The following is a 21940-nucleotide window of genomic DNA, read 5'->3' on the forward strand; positions in this document are numbered from 1 at the left end:
TATTTTGTTTTTTTATTTTCCTATTAACTTGATTTTAATACTTTTGTTTCAATTCATCTTTGTTTTAGAAGTAGCTGCAGTTGCGCTCTCTAAATACTATGAAGTTCTTTTTTGGTTTTAGTTTGAATAGGTAATAAATTTTAGTTGCGATTTCGAAACTGTTTTGTTTCGTTTCCAAACTATTTTTTACTTTAGATTGATTACTTATATATATATATATATATATAATTGTCAATACGTTATTCACTTATACAGGTTAGTATTATGTTTTATAGTTTTAAGATAGTTTTGTTTCATGCATTCAATACTTATTGGATGTTGAAATGTTTTGGGAGGAATAGAAACTGCAAGAGGCAAAATATTGTCTTGTTCTGTGAAAAGAAAATCCAAACTTTAATGTTGTTTCTCAAACTTAGCAATTGTGAATGGGACTTTTAAAAGTAGCACTGCCAATGGGTCGGCCGATTTCTCCAGACCATAATATGTGATCATTATTCTTAAGGGACAATCGAATTCTAGGGCGTACGTTGTTCAATAGATTTGTAACTAACACAATCATAATTGAAAGAAAATTAGGCTCACGTTGTATTATTTATGTAAAGAATATTTTTTCTTTGAATCGAATTTCAATAGTCAAATGATGTAAGGGACAATGCAAAGTATATAATTTTCTAAATCAAAAATGTGCTGAGAGAGCATGTGATTTATTTTATTCTCTTTTCCCATAAAGTTAATAAAATAATAGTAAATTTGGATAGAAAACTATAATTTACCGTTGTAAAGTTTTATCTTTGTTCGTTCAAGCAATTATTCAAATTGCGTAGGTGCATTTAGTTCAAAACCATAATCGTAGTGGAATCAGATGTCTTGAATGTGTGATTTAAATTCAAGATTTTTCAAATAAAAATATAATATTACTTGCAGAGATGTTTGAAAAATGCTCTTTTAGATTGATAAGAATTATTCAAATCCGAAGTAGTAATACGACACGGAAATGAATGGAAATTTAGATTTTATATTTGTAATAAGTAGTTTATTCAGTAGATTTTAGAGATGTAGGTTAGAACGTAAGACACGTACTGGATTTTTTTTTGAACTAAAGTTATTAAAGGGTATTTATAAATGAATATCTCAACTTTGCAGGTTTGTTAAAAGAAAAGAAAAGAAAATATAGCCTTTTTGCTCATGGGAAATCAAAAATAACAGTTGAATGTTTAAACTCGACATAGTTCTAAATATCCAATGTGAGCTCCTCCAGAAATAGGAAGGATATCGGAGCAGTTCGATAACTTATCCCACGATTTTTTCTACATGTCTATTACAAGCTTTGAAACGATGTAGTCATTTGATTGAATACTGAGGGAAATATTTGATTTTTTTCCGGCTATATCAAACAACATATATTTGTTTCACTTCTATAAACTGATGTTGAAAATGTTAAGGCATGCATATCTTTCAAAGCATGACATCACAGATGTTAAAAAAGCATGGGATAAGCTATCGTATCACCTTGATATTGTTAGGGTTTTTGGAGGTACTTAACTGTCTTGAATTTAAATTTTCAACTGTTATTTTTAATTTCCAATGAGCAACAGGGTTATACTTTGTTTTGAATTTTTTTAATAGTCTTGCAATGGTGGGATATTCATTAATAAAAATTCCGCATTATAAAATTCACATATAAAAATTTGAATTTTTTTCATTTTTTCCATTAATAAAAAAAATTAAAAAATTGTGTTTTATAAAAGTTGAAAAAAGACTGAAAGGCCATTCTTCACAATCAAGGTATATTAGTTTGAATAATAAACAAAGCAGTAAAATGTCACTTTTATTGCCTTAATCATTGAATTCGAGACTATTTTCAGTCCTAATTTTCATTTATTATTATTTTTTTTTCGAAATATCATGAATTCTGAAACAATTCAAATTAAACTTCGGAAAGCAAATAGCAGTTACCCCCATTCTATGGAAAATTACTCTTTTAACATGAAAATTCAATTCATGCTTTTTTAATTTCAATTATAAATTATGGTATTAAAAGCAAATATTTTTAATATTCCACCAAATTAAATGAAATAAAAATGATATTAGGTTAAAAATCTATAAAATTTGTTTATCAATAAACTGAAAAAACTGAAGAAAAATAACTTTTTTGCTTGGAAAAAAAGTGAAATGCCATACTTGCCATTTGCTGCCTTTTAGAAATAAGATTCATTTCGCTTTTAATTGATAACTAGGGCTTATACAATTGAGTTCTGACCTTGATTTCCAAAAATAAAAGAAAACAGCTATCGGAATTCACCATAGTCATATTCAAACATTTTTATGCAATGTATTTCTTTTTAACCAATATTATTCTTTGCTATTAAAAAATAGATATATATATATAGACTTAAATACATCATTGCTGATCATAACCAAAAATAGGCCGATATCAATATCCTAATAATCTATTCACTATTTTTTATTTAAACATGTGCATGCAAAGAAATTAGTATATTGCATTTATCTATAAATGTATAAAATTAAAAAAAAATTAAAACTTATTTACTATTACGCTGATTTAAAAGTATTTCGCATATAGATATCGGTTTTATTATTTACAATGTTTAGGTAAAGTACTAGATAAAAAATTGATTAGTGTCTAATAACAGAGATAACAAAATTTGGGAAAGAAGGTGACTATTAAACAGCAAACATTCAAGCAATATCAAAAATGAATTTCAAAATTGAAAACGCTGAATAAAGAAAATGAAAAAAATGTCTGGAATGTAGGAACAAAAATGCAATTAAAATTTTGATGGCTCATCTAGTAGTAGCTCTTTTGAATATAATCATTTTGCATTGCGATAAAGTAAGATTTTTAATACCTTATTAAAGCCATTTAAAAACCAGTTATAGTCCTTTGACCATTATATTCACTGCTTCTTCTGAATTCTGAAACATAAGAGTAATATTAAGTAGAAAATGGTTGTAATTACACGAAGGTAGATTGTCGCCTGAATAACATTGTCCTGTATGTTTAATCTTTTCAACTACCTGATAACCTATTTGATTAACAAGTAGTGTTTAAAAGTGTGAGAAAATACAACAAAGAAAACAAGCAGCTTATCAGTGAGTTGATTCCAATGCATATGAAATTAAATTATAAAATGTTTTCTTTCTAAGTGACTAGCATTTAAAATAACATAAATATAAAAAGTGAAATTTATTTTAAAAAAGGAATTAACAATTTTTTATTTTTTATTGTTATCATCAAAAAATTCCTCTGATGAATCCTAACTTTTTGGATCTAACAGAGTACAAAAAATATTTATTAATTACATTTGTCTATCTACAGACATCATTATTCAAAACTGAGACGAGTTAGCCTAGTCAAATTTAATATTTAGTCTTTATAACAAAATTGCAGATTCAAATTACATCCCAAATGTAATCCTCGAAAAGTATACATACAAAAAGTATGTATATATTAGTGTACATGTAAACACGATAACCTCAAAACGAAACTAACTGGATAGAATAAATTTGTTATCAGTCTTGGTACATTAACAGCAAATCTATGTAACATTTTGAATATATTTTAATACTGCAGATTTATGAATAATTTTTCAATCTATTCCTTTTATTCTAAATGAACAAAGAGAATAGATCGACAATGTTTGTTCAGAACAAATTGGAATCGACTAACTCAGGGGTGCAAGTGTCTTCTCAGAGATAATAATAAATTTGTGAGAGAAAATAATAATATATGTGGTAAATGCAATTCAATTCTTTCTCATGACCGCAACACAAATTCAACATCTATATCTCTAACGTCGTGGTGCGATGTTCATTTTCCTTCTGCAGAATATACATTCGATTTTAAAATTAAGTTGTCTCGGCGCATCAGATTTCTATCAGGCTAAAAGCCGGCGTCCTGGCCTAAGGGTAGCGCGTCTTCCTCGTGATCTAGGCGTTCCGGATTCGAGTCCTGGTTCGGGCGTGGTTGTTCTCTTCCTTGCGTTTTCTCTGTGAGGTGCGTGAATGAGCCCAATTGTAAAAATGGGTTGTGCAAGTGAGTGTGTGAGTGCTATTTTCATTTGAGTGAGAAGTCAGACTCCTGCCCTCGGCTGCTCAGGGGTCTTTACCCTCAAAAGCTACTGCGTAAAAAATTTGGCTTAAAATAGTCACACGGCAAAAAAAAAAAAAAAAAAAAAAAAAAAAAAAATCAGGCTGAAAGGAATTAGCAATTTCAAGGTGACTTTATCGGTTTAAAGTAAATTTGTTTATTTACCTTCTTTTGTACAATAGTAATTCTTCAATCCCCGAAAAATTTATGAACGCAGCTGATTTGCCTTAAGTAATTCTGTTTTGCTTTAAGTGCATAATAAAGTTTGAGCTTCGTAATAACATTTTGAAATTACATCTTCTTTACTACATCATAAAATAACAAACTAATCCAGAAGTGAACTGTTAATATAAATATTCCTTTTACAAAAAGAAATTAATAGTTGCTTAAACGATTAATTGCAAGCGACCACTTGCGATTGAATGTGCAATTAATCACTTTAATACACCAGTTAAAGATTGTAAGTATATTTTAAAATGATCCGACTCGTTGAAAATAAAATTTGAAGGAACTATATGAAGAGGAAGAAGCGACAAGTTTAGTGTTCGAGACAATATCATAGTAAACGCTTTTATTTAAAATTCAACAAAGCTATAATAAAGTAAAAAAAAAAAAAAATATGTAAATGAAAATCTCATAACAATAAATAATTTTTTCTTCGCATATTATTTACTATTAAAAAGATTTTTAATGTAATGTATAAAAATTGTAATATGCTTGCTTAAATATGTTCTGCAAGAAATGAATGCAAAAATAAATAAATAAATATTTTTTCCGGACCTATAAATATGGAGAAATAAATAGTTAAAATTATGGAAAGGTCAGCAAAATGTAATTTTGAAAGTAAGTTCTATTAAAATTATTGAATTGAACATTCTCTATTTAAAACTATGTATCAATCATTTTTATTTTGTATATATGTTCATTTTAATCAATAGTCATTTTGGTAAAAGGGTCTAAAAGAAAAAAAAACTTGAAAAATGAATAGCTTTATTTAATGAGTGATTTAATTTTAAATAAGATAAGATAATTCTCAGAGACTCAGCTAACTGAAATTGATTTAGTTGTTCATCACATTACCATTTTTAAAAAGAAATTTCAGTTTAAGTTTATCAGAGATAATTGATTTAGTGCAAAATTATTTCAGTAAAAATTATATCTATTTAATTTTTGATATATTAATTCTTAAAAGTAAAAAATGCCTTTATGGAATAAATGTGCAAATTGGTTTAATTAAAATACCAGGTATGTTAATTAAAAATAATGCTAAGTCATAGTTTGCTAAATATTCAGGGAATTTTGAATTCGTCTTTTTTGCAATTTTATTTAATTTCAATTCCTTTATATTCATAAAGATGATAATTGTTTTTTAAAATCATTTCCTATTGTACTAGACTACTTCTGAGGACTATATAATGTTTTAATATTTTCAAAACTTGAATGTCAGTTAATGGGTTAATTTAATTTAATTTTAATTTCACACGAGTGACTCCACTTGTTAATGAACTCGGAGAAAACTGATATCCTGTTTTCTTAATATTTATAATAGTAAATTATAAATTCAAAATTATAAAAAGGAAAATAAAAATTTCACTTTTTTGTTCACCCAAAAAATCTGATAATAAGTCATTAGCTTTCCATCAAACCCTTTTTGAAGTAATTTCTTTAGATTACGGCAATAAGAAAAGTGAAACCATTATAAATTTTTTTCTGATAATTCTGGTATTTCCTTTCTATCACAAAAGGACTTTCCCAAGCTTCATGTAATCTTTAAATACCTGCGTATTTAAACCCGTTAAGGTGAAATAAAATAAAAAGAAAGTAAAGGAAACTAAAAAAATATACAACTACTGACATTTTTATCACTTGTAATTCAAGCAGGTTTCATTTCGATTGCTGTTTCTCAAGAAGAAAAAATGCCTTTGCTACAGAACGCTAAATAAACAAAAAGAGGAATGCGGAGCCTTTCGGCAAGGTGAGATACCCACTGCTGCAGGGAAGGGAAGGTGAGTAAGACTCTCGATAATTATAAGGAAAAGACAAGAAAAATGACTTAATAGCCTATTAAGTGCATGTCTCAACTTTGTGTTTTATGATGAAACTTTGTGAAAAAGAATACGATATACTTAAGTAACCAAACCACAACTGCTGGATTTTATAAAAGGATAAAATTGACTATTAGTTTGAATTTTTGTATGCATTAGTGGAAAAATATTTTTCGATGAAAATAACCTCATAGATCTCAAGTAGTCACATATTTAGGTGGAAAATATTTTCGGTCATGTAAGATACGCTTGGCATAACTTGTCTTTAATTTAGCATAACCATTTTCGTCCGGCTTAAATTATGAGATACATTACAAAAGCTACTGACCTATGAATTTAGGATCACTTAATCTTAACTAGATAGTCTCCTGAGAAAAATTATATTAACTAGGTAACTATATATAGTGCTTAGTAGTGCTCACTTTTCCTTTCTCCTTGGTTCAAACATATTCTTGTTTTTAATTTTCAGTATCAATAATTCAATATACAGTGTAAATAAGCAGGGGTTTTTCCCCGAAACTTAAGGGGCCGCGGTGACCTGGTGGTAAGGTCTCGGTTTGTGAGCCGTAGGGTTTCAGGTTCGAGACCCGATTCCACCGAAGAACCGTCGTGTAAGGGGGCATGTTGCACGCTAAATCCGTCAGGCCAAACGTCCTCCCGCTGGTGGGGTGTGGCGTAGAGAGGGCGCTGCCAGCTCAGGTGTTGTTCTCGTCATCTAACTGTGATTCAAAATTACGAGGTCCGTCCCAAAATAGCCCTAGTGTTGCTTAACAACGGGACGTTAATATAACTAAATTAAACTAAACCCCCGAAACTTGTTCGCATACTCCTTAATAAAGATATTATCATCTCCCCCACATTAAATTATAATCTTTGGATAAATGCATGAATGCCACGAATACTCAGAGTCTCGCTCATGAGCGTTTTGAGGTTCTTAATATAGGGAAGGATATCGAGTATGCATTTGGGACCCAAACCGAAATTTGACACAGAAATACAATTTTAGTAACAAACTCATATACCAAATTTCATTTATCTATGTCATAGTGCTTTTAAGCTATTACAGAGATCGAACAACAGGCAGACAGCATAATATCAAAAATGTATCAATCGAAATCAGAGAAGTCTTAAACGTGTAGATTCATCAAAATCTTGCGTTGGATACTTTTGTCTATTATAATATTTTCTCTTTATATACTTTGCAATTGTGTCCATAAAATGTTGATTCTATATTTCAATCAAATATTGATTGTTAATATCCATTTTATAGGCATTGCAGTTTGAAAAAATTATGTTTAAAACTTCGGTTTGAAAAAGAATAATTTTATTAATAATAAGATTTGTGTTTGGAGGTTAAAACCTTGCTAAAGAGACCAACTAAATTTCGATTATTTTTAAGAAACATTTTTCTTCTGTAAATTACTCGTCTGTCGCTCCAGATTGCAGTTTACAAAAGCTTTTTTTTAAACAAAAACTCCTTCTAAAAATCTCATTAGCTTTTGTATACATTTCGGAAAATAATGCTAATTTCTCTTTTTACGAAGATATCTACTGTAACAACACAATTCGTGACTTCCGACATAATTGTAATCGTGTAGCAAATGTACCTCACGACATTTGTAACTAAACGGATTCGTTCACGGAAAAATAAAGCCGAGTTCATTTTTGTCAATTATTAGAAGGATTTTTTAAAATTATTATTTCACTTTCCTTCCTTGAAAAATGCATTTCAATATTACGCTTTTCATTATCTCTGCTATTATTTAACTATGCAATATCCGAAAAAAATGTCCCTTTCATTATCTGTTTTTTTTTCTGTCTAGATGCTGTTTTTACTTTCTCGTATACGAAATACAAAGAGAAAATACTGTAATCGGAACAAAATTGAAACTCGAGTATTTGACGAATCTCCATGTTTCAGAATCTCACATTCCGAAAAATATATTTTTGAATATGTTCGTCTTTCCATGAATATGATAACTCAAAAATGCTTTAACTTAGACGAATTATATTTGTTATATGTATTATGCGCCAAATCGGTAGATTTCTATTACATTTTGAAGGAAATCCATTCAGAGAAGATTTGTCTGACCGGCTGTTCGAGTACAGATAAACTCGATAACTACAAAACATAGAGAGCTAGATAGATGAAATTTGGTTCACAGGTTTAACCATGTGAAAAGTAGATTCTTGAAACTTTTTGAATCAAATCTATCAAAGACTTGACTTCCTATCCGTATGCATATTCGCATGCATGTAAATTTTAACTGCATGTCAGTATACTGGAAACGCAATGACTCAGATATATATTTTGTGACTAAAATTATAGTTCTATACCGGGGGCCGCGGTGGCCTAGTGGTAAGGTCTCGACTTGTGAGCCGTACGGTTTCAGGTTCGAGACCCTATTCCAGCGAAGTCGTGTAAGGGGGTCTGTTGCACGTTAAATCCGTCATGCCAAACGTCCTCCCTCTGGTGTGGTGTGGAGAGGGGATGCCAGCTCAGGTGTCGTCCTTGTCACCTGACCGCCGTTCAAAATTACGAGGTCCGTCCCAAAATAGCTACTGTTGATTTACAATGTGACGTTAATATAACTAAACTAAACTATAGTTCTATGTCAAATTTTGATTTAAATCGGTTGGCAAGAAAAGTCACCCGAAGAACGCATTCCTACGACAAATTCAGTAAAAATACTAGATACACACCAAAGATTTAAATTAACTATTGTTCGCTAACACTATGCAAGGCATTTGCAACTTTACCAAGGTTCCATAATTTTACGAAGGAAGAGAAAAATAACACCTTTATTAGAGAGTATGCGAGAAAGTTTTAGAGAGACCACTCTTGCTGGCTTAAAAATACGGTGAGGGGTGTTATTAAGAGAATACCATTGACTAACTTCGTTTTATATTTTTGTGTAATCTTTTTTTTGTATTGAAATTGAAGAAAATCACAGTCCGCGGTGGCTTGGTGGTAAGGTCTCGGCTTCGGAACCCCAGAGTTTCATGTTCGAGAACTGCTTCCATCGAAGAACCTTTATGTAAGCTGGTCTGGTGCACGACAAATCCGTCGGGGCCAAACATCCTCCCGCTGGTGTGCTGTGGAAGCTTTGAGAAGGGGTTGCCAGCTCAGGTGTCGTCTTCGTTATATAACCACGGTTCAAAATTATGTGTTCCGTCCCAAACTAGCCCTAGTGTTGCTTTAAAAACAAGACATTAATATAACTGAATTGAACCGACGAAAATAACCTTTTTAATTTATCTAACTGATGGAATTGTTACTAATTTGATGAATAATCTCAGGTAACTAAAGTAAATACTTAAAGGCACAGAATTTATTATAAGGAAATGTTTTAATGGCAATTTCCTCACTATTCATTATTTTATCATTTTGAACCGTATAAGCAGGTCTGATGCTCTTTAAAACATTGGGATCACATATTTTCCCTCTGGTATAATGCGAAAGTTTGGAAAGATGAGCTTCGGTTCAAGTGTCGTTCTCAACATCTACCCATGGTTCAGAATTGCAAGGCCCATCCTAAAATATCCTTCAGGATATTTAGATTCTATAAAATTCATCGTGATATTTTAGGATTCTTTTCAAAATGGGATGTAAATGTAACTAAATTATAAACTGCAATTAAACTAGCTGGAATTACATATTGACCATTGACTTAAATTTGAGTTTCTTCTAACATTTGTTTAATTTATCAATTCCTATTTAATAATTTCTTATATAAATGAGTTCTCAACGTTTAATCTTTTTATGATTTAAAGAAAAATTGTTCGTAATAATACTTTTTATTGAATATTTATAGAGATGAAAATGCACAATGCATTTTTCAATTTTTGTGAAAAAAAGAGATTTCTTATTGGTTTTGACGTAAATTTTATCAAAAATAAAATATAGTTTTAAAGCATTGCATTTAGATAATAATTTGATGACTCTTTTAGCTCGGTGGTGTTACCACATTTGTGATTTCGAAGGATCGCTCTTTCGAAACGTGAATCTTTTCAAGACTCACCCTATGTATGAGACTGCTACACATTAAATTTGGCGATGCCGTTATGCTGAAATTTAAGAATATGACATAGTTTAGAATGTCATCCTAGAACTTTTTAACCATAGTCTAAAATTATGAAGCGTAGTTCCAAATATCCCTTATCGGGCTCCAAAACAACCCCCCAAAAAATATTCATTTAAATGTTGTTGAAACTAAGAAATATTCTTTCATATAATAATGGTTAAAAAGGATAAGGCGAACAGTTTGACGTTCACCTGAATATAATTGTTATATCAATACTCATTTATTTTCCCTTATTGCATTATTTTAGGAAATAAGTCCGTTAGAACCTCCTTGTTAGAACTTTTGCAACCTGCATAAAGTTTTGGAAATATCACTCTAAATCTCAAAGCTCCCAATCTATTCATTCGAATGGTAATCGTAAAGATTGTTAGAACAGGGATATGAGGCAGTGTTCTATTAATTTTAGAGGCTTCTCAATTTGCCGTTAATAGAAAAGTATGCAAGGGAAAATAAGAGTTTAGTTGGCGATAAATTCTTACAACGATTCAAGGTGTTGGTCAATTCGAACTTAATATAATTGAAATAAATTATTAGAAGTTTTCACTTGTATCAAAATAATTAAATTACTTTTAAATATATATGATATAAAAGAAATTATATATAAATTTAACGAAGTATTAAATTTCTATATAATTTTATCAAAATAATTTATTGCGTCAATGAATGAAATAAATATCGCATTTCATCACAATGCATCACCAGTTAATTATGAATTCTATTTCTAAGAAATAGAATGTATTACTAATAAAGATTATAAATATTCATGCATGAATTTTCCTGCTATGTTTACAAGAAGTTTTCTTTAACTTATATGGTTCATTAAAAATTTTACAATGTAAATGGTAACATTCTGCATTACCGAGTTGTATTTGAGTACGATTTCGCATGCATTTATTCAATTACCGGTACTTGAATTGTGATTGTTATGATGATCGAAAGACTTAAAAATATACTATTTATCCAAACAGTATTTGCTGAAATAAATGTCCTTCAAGCTTTCTTACAAATAAGAGACTTCCATCAGATTTTTTTCACAAATTTAATAATTAGTATTTATTTATGAGAAACATTTGATTAAATAGTATTGAGTCCATCTGAACTTTTATTAGATTTTACTATCGATTCCAATTAGAATTTTTCATATGACATTAGTTTAATGAGATTTAATCACATATTACCGGGTTCAAATTCGCTTTCTTTTCCCAATGACGATTATTTCCCAAATTTTAAAACCACCAAGGAGGAAATATTTATCAAGTTTTGTAAAAATATCGATTGGCGAATATAAAAGGGGAATTATGGCAAATACAACTTGGGGAAAGAAACACTGTGATCTTAAGAACAACTGGAAAACTTGTTGACATTTTGCAAAGATGCTATTAAAAATAAGAGGGTAAACCCTAAGTTATCGTGTTGCGGTTATAAATCGTTCTTGTCTTTTTCCTTAACTGTTATGCAATCGTGTTGCTGATGTTCCGTGTTTCCGGCAACGTTATTTTTAATGTAATGATAGTCGCTTTTTTTAAAGTAGAATAATGAAAGAGCAAGTGCCAAGTCCTTCCATAGTTCACAAAGGTAATGATTGACTCTAAGTTTTGCTTTTGTGAAAGAAAGGCGGACTTTTCTTATCGTTTTTTCGCCTATTTTATTTACTGACGTAATCCAAGTGGAGACACGATTGCAACTAGAAAAGAGCATTATTGCCTTCTAGAAATACAAAGTGGAACACAATCCTAAGAGGTATGTTGAGTGCATGAATATTTGTATTTTATGCAATACAAATTTAGTTTACTGTTGATTGTATTTTTATAATTTTCAGTATTTTAATTCCAAACTAAGTCAGCAGAAATAGATTTGTATGCATTTTATAACTATTAAAAATTAATAGAATTCAAAAAATTTTGCTTCAGTAATTTTTTGATTCATTTATTAAAAATATTTTCTCAAAATTTAGCAGAAAGTGAATGAAAATATTACTAAAATTCAAAAGATGCCATTCTGGTAAACATACATTCCTACATCTAATTGAAAATAGATAATATACTTTGTCAGAATTAAAGAATTGCATAGACATATCCAAGTCATTTTTATTGAAAATCGCTTTTTTATATTTTTGTTCAGTTTTAAAATTTATTTAAAATAAAGATTAGCATCCAAATAGAAAGGTCTTAATCTTGATTAGTTTGAAATTTCTTCGTAGCATATTCGATTTTTATATGTCAATATATCAAAATATTGAATTATAAAATTACATTCAAAATTTAGCATCCATTTTGTTTTCGTTTCTTAGTGGTTTTTTTTTTATATTCTCCTGAAAAAAGTGTTTAAAATTTTGTTTTGATAATCAATTTGTATATTTTTTTTCAAGCATGACTTTATAGTTGTATAATATTATTAAGGCAACAATTATATATATATATATATATATATATGTTTTACCAAAGATACATTTAGGGATTACACGCATTTTGGTATTTCTTATATAAATAGATCAGTTTAAAAATTAAAAATTTTTTTAACTTATATTAATTTTATTATAATATTTAATATTAATTAATTTATTATAATTTAATCAATTATTATAAAAATTTAAAAAGGAAAGTTAAATATGGAATAAATTAAACTTATCTCTTCATTTATCAAAAGTAAATAGTTTACCGATTAATACATAAAAAATGGAAATGATTCAAATAAAAAATTAAACATGTTCATATGAATATCCTAGCAAATGCAATTAATTGCTGTTCTTCCTCGGCAAGAATTTCCACATTTTGTATGGACCATAATTTTATTTTTCAGAAATAACTGCGCAAGAGGAAATATTCTAAAAATGTACTTTCTATGCTGTTTACATCTCATTAAATATGAATTTTTTGAATATATTTAGATAAATATTTTTGAAGTTTATTATTTTATATACTCCAAATTGTCATCTGTTAGTAAAAAAAAAAATTACTATTAAAAGCAATGTAGAAAAGCTTCATGTTTAAAATAATTCCAATCAAATGAGTAAAAATTATTCATTCCGTATTCATTTATATCTAGATCATGTTGCCATCATAGGAATATTAATTGCAAGTAATGACATTTGGCATCTTCCACTGCGGAAAAATATTAAGGATATCAAATCATGTTGGGAACCATGAAAAGTGTGCGATAGTTCTCGGATCGCAAAATATTCACATAAAATATTCTATTATTAAGAATTTATTTATTTCAAATAGTGTGTATCTATTGTATTTTACTCAAAGTAGACAAAGGAATGTAAGAGCATTCATGATTTAATCTTTCAGGTCGTTTGCTTGAATATCTATAGCTTGAATATCATTATTAAAATATGAAAAATTATCTTTTATTCCTAAAACCATAAAAAGCTTTATATGATGCATAAAACATTCGGAAATACAATTATTCTATTCAAAGCTTTTGAAAATACCGAAATTATTTATATAATTTTAAAATAAAACATATTTAAATTAATCAATAATTAGGGATAATTAATGCTATTGCAAACATTTTTATTTCTATTTTATAGATTGTTTAATTTCTTTCAAAATCTTGTTTAATATATTTTATGAATCATTAATTATTTTAACTAGAGTGCTGGTTTTGAAAGAATTTTTTTCTGAATATAGTTTGGTTATAAATACTGACTTCATCAAAAGACACAATTGATGTTTCAAAATCTTTTTCAGTGTTTTCCTTTCAAACTATATTTACATTTTTGTCGCCATTGGCCAAGTTTTTCTTTCAGCATCAGGGATTATAAATGAATTTATCTTGTAAGTATACATTAATCACAGAGGATTAAAGTAATGTACATTTCACAATGTTTGGTTACGTCTTGATGTTTTTTTCCTCTTTTTCGGATAAAAAGGTCACTTGATTCAGAACTCGACGCAATGCAAAGAAAAACACTGTCATTTATTTTTATGTAACCAGACATTCAGTAAATATACTAATTACCGCAATCGCATTTTCCCTATGATTTTTATTTTCATTAAAAAGACCTATTACTGAAAAACCGAAGAAATATTTACAACTCTGTTAAGTATTTCTTCGGTTTCTTTTATAAATAGCATTTTAGCTATTCACAAAATAAAATTGGATCAGACGATATATCTTTTCATACGAAGAAAAATTGTCGAAGAATGATTTTCATATGAAAATTAGGTAATCAAGATAGTTTTAAATTGAAAGTAACAATTACATATTTACTGGGTCAAATTTAAAGGCATGAATATTTAAATACACATTGCAAGGTTTTACTCTTAAAATTTTATCAACGAATGATATTAGTGTTATTAAATCAAACTCTGGCATAAATGCCTAAATTATGGGAATTTAAGTGGTTTGCATACTAAGTAAAATAATTTTAAAGTCAAATTTCATTTACTAAATTGTGTTTATACAACAATCGAGAAAAAAAAAATAACTGATTTTTTTTTCAAGTAAATAATCTAAATTTACATTTTTTAAAAACTTTAATAAGTAAATAATTTAAAAATCTGTAATGTAGTCATTTATGTCTCCATTTAATAACACGCGACTAATCTCTGTAATAATTTTTAGAACATTTCTTAGTGAAAGGAATAAAGTAAATCCCAACTGGCTATATTGATTTAACACACTATATGATTATAATAATTTTTTTTTACTTCAGTATAGTTTCTTAAAAAATTCGATTTTAAGTAATTAAAAAGTGCTGAAGAAATAGCATATATATAATAAATATTTCAATATAATAACTTTATTTTTTATATTTATTTGAATATATTTAAGAAATATATATATATATAATCTTCTTAAAATATTTTAAATGTTATTGCATAATCGTTTTCTCGCCCATTTTTTTGCCTTTCAAAACTAAGGCTCCCTCCACTAACTCCATCCTACTTTTATACGAAATCCTGTCTCTAGTGTAAAGCTTTCAGATTATTTCTAAAATTTGGTCTTTCACGGAGAGTCGTTTGATGCCCACTATTCTAACTACGTATATCATGGACTGAAAACGGGTAGAACGCTGATCTAAAAAGTTGAATGGAGTAACTTATATCTGCGAAAGTCATTTGAAGATTACAATAAAATGCTTTCTTATGCTTTACAATGCGTTTGCATTTGCAAATAAAAAATATTATATAGATGCGAATAAAAATCGTTTACAAGTATCGTATTCTTTCATTTAAAAAATAATTCATGTTACAAAGCCACGGAAAACGTATTACATTAAAGAAAAAACATAATTTCCTTTTAAAAAATGAACTCGAACAAATGATTGATTTGATTCTTCTATTTCTGATCGAGAAAATAAAGAAATGTTTTTCTCTTCAGCTACAAATATGAAACAGTTCAATACTGCATCTAAATAAATTAAATGTTGCTAAGGCAACATTTCAAATTTTCCATTCAACCTTCACATTTTCATTTTTTTTTTTTTTTTTACTCCTTTGTTCCGAAATGAAACTCATTTTATTGCAAAACAATTTAATGTGAAGTCAACGCACTCACAAAACACTTCTCAAGGAAACTGGAAGAGTGGACGAATGTGTTCTTGTCTTTCTCCAATAAATCGTCTTGGTCAAGGCGATTAAGCCGTTTCACAATCTCCTACTAGATATGTGTTAGTAAGGTTTGTTAAAAAAATTATTTTTCCCCTTTTTCAATGCAGTTTAAGATGAACAATGTGTGTTAGGGTGCAACGAAAAAACCAAACTATTACAAATTGATTTTTAATTTGTAATAGCGCGGAAAAAGTGCCTTTTGGTGAAGATAAGATAAATTAAAAATATGAAAAATATTGTACATCTTGAGGTGCCTCAGGGACGTTCAAGTTTCATATAAACACACTTTTTGGAGCTTTTTCAAAGATTTTTGCTTGTCTTTATTATGAAATAAAATTATTAAATAGGCGTTATAATATGAATAGAAACATAAAAACAGTTGTACTATTGCGCTGGCATGGCATCCAGGACGCTGAGTCATCGCTGGGGCTGTTGTTATTGGGGGGAGGCGGATATTTGTCTGCATGTGGTGACGAGCTCAGAGCTGGTGTCAAGTCAGCAGTTTTGCTGAGCTTAGTTGAGTTGGCATCTCCTCACAGTCCATTGTGTATCTGATTTGTTAATGTATTAATTTGTGTACTTTGATTTGAGTAAAAATGGCTCAAACTAAATTAGTGAAGACAAATGTCAGAATGTCCTATTTTTGGGAAATTTAGGGATTTGCTTCAAGTTGAACTGCCTACATACGAATCTGTTATATTAGAGATAACCTCAAAATTGCTTCAGTGACGAGTCCTTCTGTAAGTGAAATACGTAACACTTTAATTCCCAAAATAAAACAATTATGGTCAAAAACTTCTGTTTCCATTGTATCTAGCAAAAGAATTTTTCAAGTGATGAAACCTTATCATGCTACATACAGGAATTTATTATTTTCTAAATACAGGAAGAGGCTTAAAAGCAAAACAGGGTCAGATCAGTTTGATTCCAACCTCAAAAAAATTAGAGAAGAAGCTAAACGTTTATTTGATATTGCTGCTTACAAATGTTAAATTTTAATACTTGTATAAATGAAAGAAAGAACCAGTGATGTAACAAGAGTTTCTAAAAGATCAACGCTCTAACAGAAAAGTGCTTATAGATAATAATAATAAAGTTACCATAAGCGAAAGGAAGGTTGAAGGTTTGAGGAAGAAAGAAGCAAGAAAAAGTAAAGAACTACAGAGAAAGGTTGAGTTTAATCAGGAACGGACAAAAAATACTAGCATGGCAGAAACGGTTACTGGCGGCAGTGACAGCGCTGAAGATCAACAGTGTTCTTTATAAAAAATAGGCAAACCAACCAGATCCTTCAAATATATCTTAAGACTCTGGTTGATTACATTATGAAAGTGTATATGCTAATATGGTTTACTATTAAGCTAACACCTTCATGTACTTACGGTTCCAAACATCCTTTTAACCTTATCTCATATTCATGCTATCTCTCTGATGATCTCAAGAACGTTATATACTTGATTATTCAAAGAAATGGATACATTGCTGCTTCAGAAAATATCCTTTTATCCATGCTAAGTGATGAAAGTAAAATTAAAAGAGAAACTTAGTTTACGACGTGTTTTAAAAGCAAGAACAGAAACTAGAGGTGGAGTCAGGGAGCTTAAAGTTTCAAAGATAAACTTCGATGCAAAGGATTATATCGACATGATCCAACGTAACTGGGTCCCCCTCCTTGTTAAAACACGTTTCCAGAGACTCTTTCAAATACTTTATTCGAAAGGCATCTGAAGCTGAGCCAAAGAGGATAGTGGACCCTGTTATCGACTTTCCCCGGCTTCCTTGCCACTTTCAAGCAATGTAAAGAGCTGCAGAACTGGAGATTAAATTGGCTCAAAATGTCGATGGTTTAATCATAAGAGAAAGATACATATGAGCAAACATTGACTCATGTGTGAATATGTAAGAGTATATGCATTTCCTACAAAAAAAAAATTAATGTGGCAGTGAAATAGAAACAAACATTTTGTAACTGTAACATTTGTAATCATTAAGGATACAAAAGCAAAAAACACAAAGTTTGACATTAAAACATATTTTATTACTATTATTGTATTTGCAATAAATAGTTTTTTTTACATTTGTAATACTTTTATATACATTTAAAACCTTTTTTTGTAACATTATAGTACGAAAAATTCATATAACGTATTTTAGCAAAGTTTATAATTTTTCAATTTTTTTTACAAACTTTAAGCTGGTTACGGTAACTCAAGAATTTTTTTGTAATGCAATCAATTTTTTAAAATTCTTTTTGAACCTAAAAGGCAACTTTTCCCCACTAATACTAAACTAAAATCGAAAAAAAAAATAAAAAAATAAGGCCATTTTTGTTCCACCCTAATGTGCATTGCTTTAATGGATTTAACTTTTCTCTTTATTTCAGAATTCACTTTTTAAAATTAAACTTTAGGGTGACCTAATATGTTGTTTTGAGATAATTAATAATTTTTAAGTAAAAGTTCAAATTTGAATTTGTTGTAAAATTCTTATAAAATTGTGCAAATACTATACTCTTTATTGAAGAAGCGATGAATGCATAATCATTCGGTCAGATTTATATATATATATATATATATATATATATATATATATATATATATATATATATATATATATATATATAATATTAGTCCAATAATGTGAGTAAAAAAAATTAAAAATAAAACATTTTACAATAAGATTTTAGCTGTAAAAACCCTTAATTGTTTCTGTCAAACGCGATCATGAATGGGTTGGATTGACTCAATTTTGAAATAAGAAAAAGGAATTGAAATAGCAAGACCAGTTGGAATTATTATTTTTAATGCAAACATTATTACTAATTAGAAACATTTTAAAGGAAAAAATTGTTTTGGCATCAGTAAATTTTAGTATCAACTACTTTAATCTATAAGTTGGATAAAATAATTATTCAAAATTTAAGTTATTTTAATTATTTTCAGCATAATATTAATTTCTAAAATATTACATTTTAAGTGCTTCGGAAATTTTACTGCTTTCATTCTAGCAATGTTATTTACATAGATTGGCAATTAATATTTCGCGATATTCTTTTCTTATACTTTTCTTATACTAGATTTATTAAAGGTATTTTTAAGCATTTCAAACTGAGTCCAAAATAGCTTAGTATGATTAGGCTTAATTTCGCTATTTTTATTTTTTTAGTATACTAGTTATTTATCAGTGACAAAACGATAAATGTAAGTACGAATCTAGTAACTAAAATAATATTATGTATTGTTGCAAGAAATACTTAGATACGTTAAAAGAACTTTTTTTTCAATTCGATAAAAAAAATGAACAAATGAAATTGGCATCATACTGAAAAATTTATTTTTAGAATTTTAAAGTGACGTAAAAATGTTTTTCACAATGATGTGGCACTGAGAGTTTGAAGAAAAACGATAAGATTTCGATTAACTTTTATGTGATATATATTTTAATTGATTTGATATTTATCTTATTTTATGTGATATATACCTTAATTGATCTTAATATTTGTTGTGATATATATCTTAAATCAAATTTGAGTATATCCAAACTTGATCATTGATTCTGATGTGAATTCGGCTTCCATTATGCTATGCTAAAAGACGATTCCTTGAACAAACGTCGTTGAGCATGATGTGTGATTTGAATAGAAATTAATTTGATTCATATATATTCGACTGTCGCAAATTAATATAGTGATTAGAATATGTACATGAGTTAATCTAAATAGGAGTTTTTAATATCATATTTTAATATCATTTAATATTTAATTTCATTTTTTTAATATCATTTCATCATGAATAATCGAAACTCATGTGGCATTTATATTAAGAATATTCGTTGTATTTTGATTTAGATGAATGATTTGCAATAGTAAAATTCCGAAGAAATACGCAGACTCCAGCTAAAAACCATTTTGCGTATCCATTACTTTGACATTTTCATTAATTTTGAAAAATAATTATTACGATTTGTTTTAAGAAATAATTATACATAATTTTTTGTTTTTCTGTAAGTCCAGCCTACATTGAGAATGCAAGAAGTTGGGCAGAAGTTTCTTCTCAACTTCTTGCATTTGGCATCAACAGTTACGAATTTGAAGATTCAACAAGTTTTAATACTTATTGCTTGATTAGTTAACAAAAATATTTAGAATTTTTGCACTTGAGAAAAATTATAAGATATTAATAAAACTAGGGCATGGCTTTAAAGAGTTACAATTCTCAAGTTTCATTATGTTTATTTATTTAATAATATATTACTATTTTCTTAATTTGTTTCATTTTGTACATTCTCTCACTTTCGAAAATATTCCAAAGATATGTTCGAACTTCCTTACGTGTGGGTGTTATGAAACGAAGACGGGTATCAACTTACATACCTTTATCTGATTCAAAGGTATATGAAATTCATTCTAAATAACTTTCGAGTTCTTTCAAAACGTGATATTGATCTTCAAATTAGTTTCTATAAAAATATAGATTAATAAACCAATAGGTGCTTTTATGATGGAACTAACCCATGCTAGGTTGGAAAAATTTCATATTAAAACTACCTCAAATTAAATCTAACTTCTAAAATTCAAAAACGTGAAGAATTTTATCTCAAGGGGAGCGGTGGGGGAACAACATTTCTTGAAATCTTATAAGCAGTGATTAGACAGCTCTCGCTCTTAGTATCGTCTAATATTGCGCAAGAAACTTCAAGAATGAAAGAGATTCCTGTGGAGGGGCCGCATAGGTAATTGATTCACCTTTAATGAATATGTGGTTGATTCCGAAAGAGAGAGCTGACTGCTTTTCGCCGGTCAAGGCGGTAGGGTCTTCGACCCGCGTTTTTCGCAATTCTACTTGAAGTTTGTTTCATTTGTGGAAAATGACAGGCTGATTGAGTTTTACAGAGCTACTGACCTTCTCCAATCTTCATTGCTAACCACCGAATTCGAAGATCTTTTTTTTCCTTTGGAGATGGTGGCGTCAGGGGTCATTTAACGCAGAGTTTGGACTCGAGCCCTTGACCCCGTTTCTTGAAAACTGCTCACGCACTCCTTTCGGAAGTGGGCCACTGCCGACCACGTGACCACGTTCCCGCCTTCCCCTCTCTTTTGTTTTTTAATTCCCGACTTTTACTTTCACCTGTTGACGGCTTCTTGCCTCAGACTTCGTTCAATGCTTCGATGAGCACAGATAGGTAGGGCTGACTCTGCTCTCACAGATCGAGATCGTTAATAGTTTCCGAGTTCTTCGTGTGTGTTGTGGATCTGTCAACAAACCTGAGAGAAGTTTTATCGACCGAAAAAGCTCTCGAGGTATGAATTTTTTCTTTTGTGTGTGGAGTTTAAGGAAAGTTATTGTATCTCCTAAAATAACGTTAGTTTTATATAAAAGTATTTTTTAAAAATGCAATACAAAATTTTTTTTAAAGTATTTAAACTTTTTTGATCCATTTAAATATACTTTTTGATTTCAAAATTTTTAGGATATCATGATTCTAATTCAGTCATTTGAAAATATGATTATGTGAGCATTTTTGAGATACGTTGGAGAAATTCATTATAGATTTTTGGGGAGCATAAATGCATAAATTTTTAAAGGAATTTTTTTGGTGCTATAATTTTATATAACTCAAATATTTTAAATTATCTTCACATTTTCCAATTAAAGTTCACACTACTAATTTCTTTTTTTTTTAATTTTTACTTTTCTAATTTTATATTTTCTATCGCTGGAATTAAATATCTAACAATATCGAAGAAAAACTCTTTAACAAATTATCCGTAACTTCTGCAAAGATATTGATATATATGTGTACGTACACTTTTTTTAAATTAAAATTTTTCTAAATGAAAAATAAACAATATCTCTTGAATAAAAAAATTACGGAGTAGAAATTTTTTCTATCTCACTGAATTGTTGCCATATGAAGTAAAAAAAAAATCAAATGAGATGTATCTTATTGCCAGTAAAGAAAATTATCCCTTAAGAAGTCAATCGGAATGATTTTAACACTTTCTATAAAGACTTACGAATGTTTGTAAGGCTCTTGTTAAAGGCAAAATTACGAATTTAAGATGAAAAAAAAATTATAAATTTTGTTATTAAACATATTTTTCACATTAGTTTTCAATTATTTTTTACTGTTTAAATT

General features: G+C 28.8%; 1 protein-coding gene across 3 annotated transcripts in view; it reads left to right on the plus strand.

Annotated features, from left to right (window-relative positions):
• The first annotated feature begins 6030 nt into the window (after window positions 1-6030).
• Window positions 6031-21940, plus strand: part of LOC129980688 (dual oxidase maturation factor 1-like) — a 69328-nt gene continuing 53418 nt past the window's right edge. The window contains exon 1 of one of the 3 annotated variants that reach the window (XM_056091077.1): window positions 6031-6117. The gene's annotated coding sequence lies outside the window, so the exon portion shown is untranslated. Of the gene's footprint in view, window positions 6118-11690; window positions 11982-20944; window positions 21102-21940 lie in introns of those variants that run through there. The other 2 variants (XM_056091071.1, XM_056091074.1) reach the window with 2 other exon arrangements.

Source organism: Argiope bruennichi, chromosome 1, assembly GCF_947563725.1.
Source record: "Argiope bruennichi chromosome 1, qqArgBrue1.1, whole genome shotgun sequence".
NCBI classification, from domain to species: Eukaryota; Metazoa; Arthropoda; class Arachnida; order Araneae; family Araneidae; genus Argiope; species Argiope bruennichi.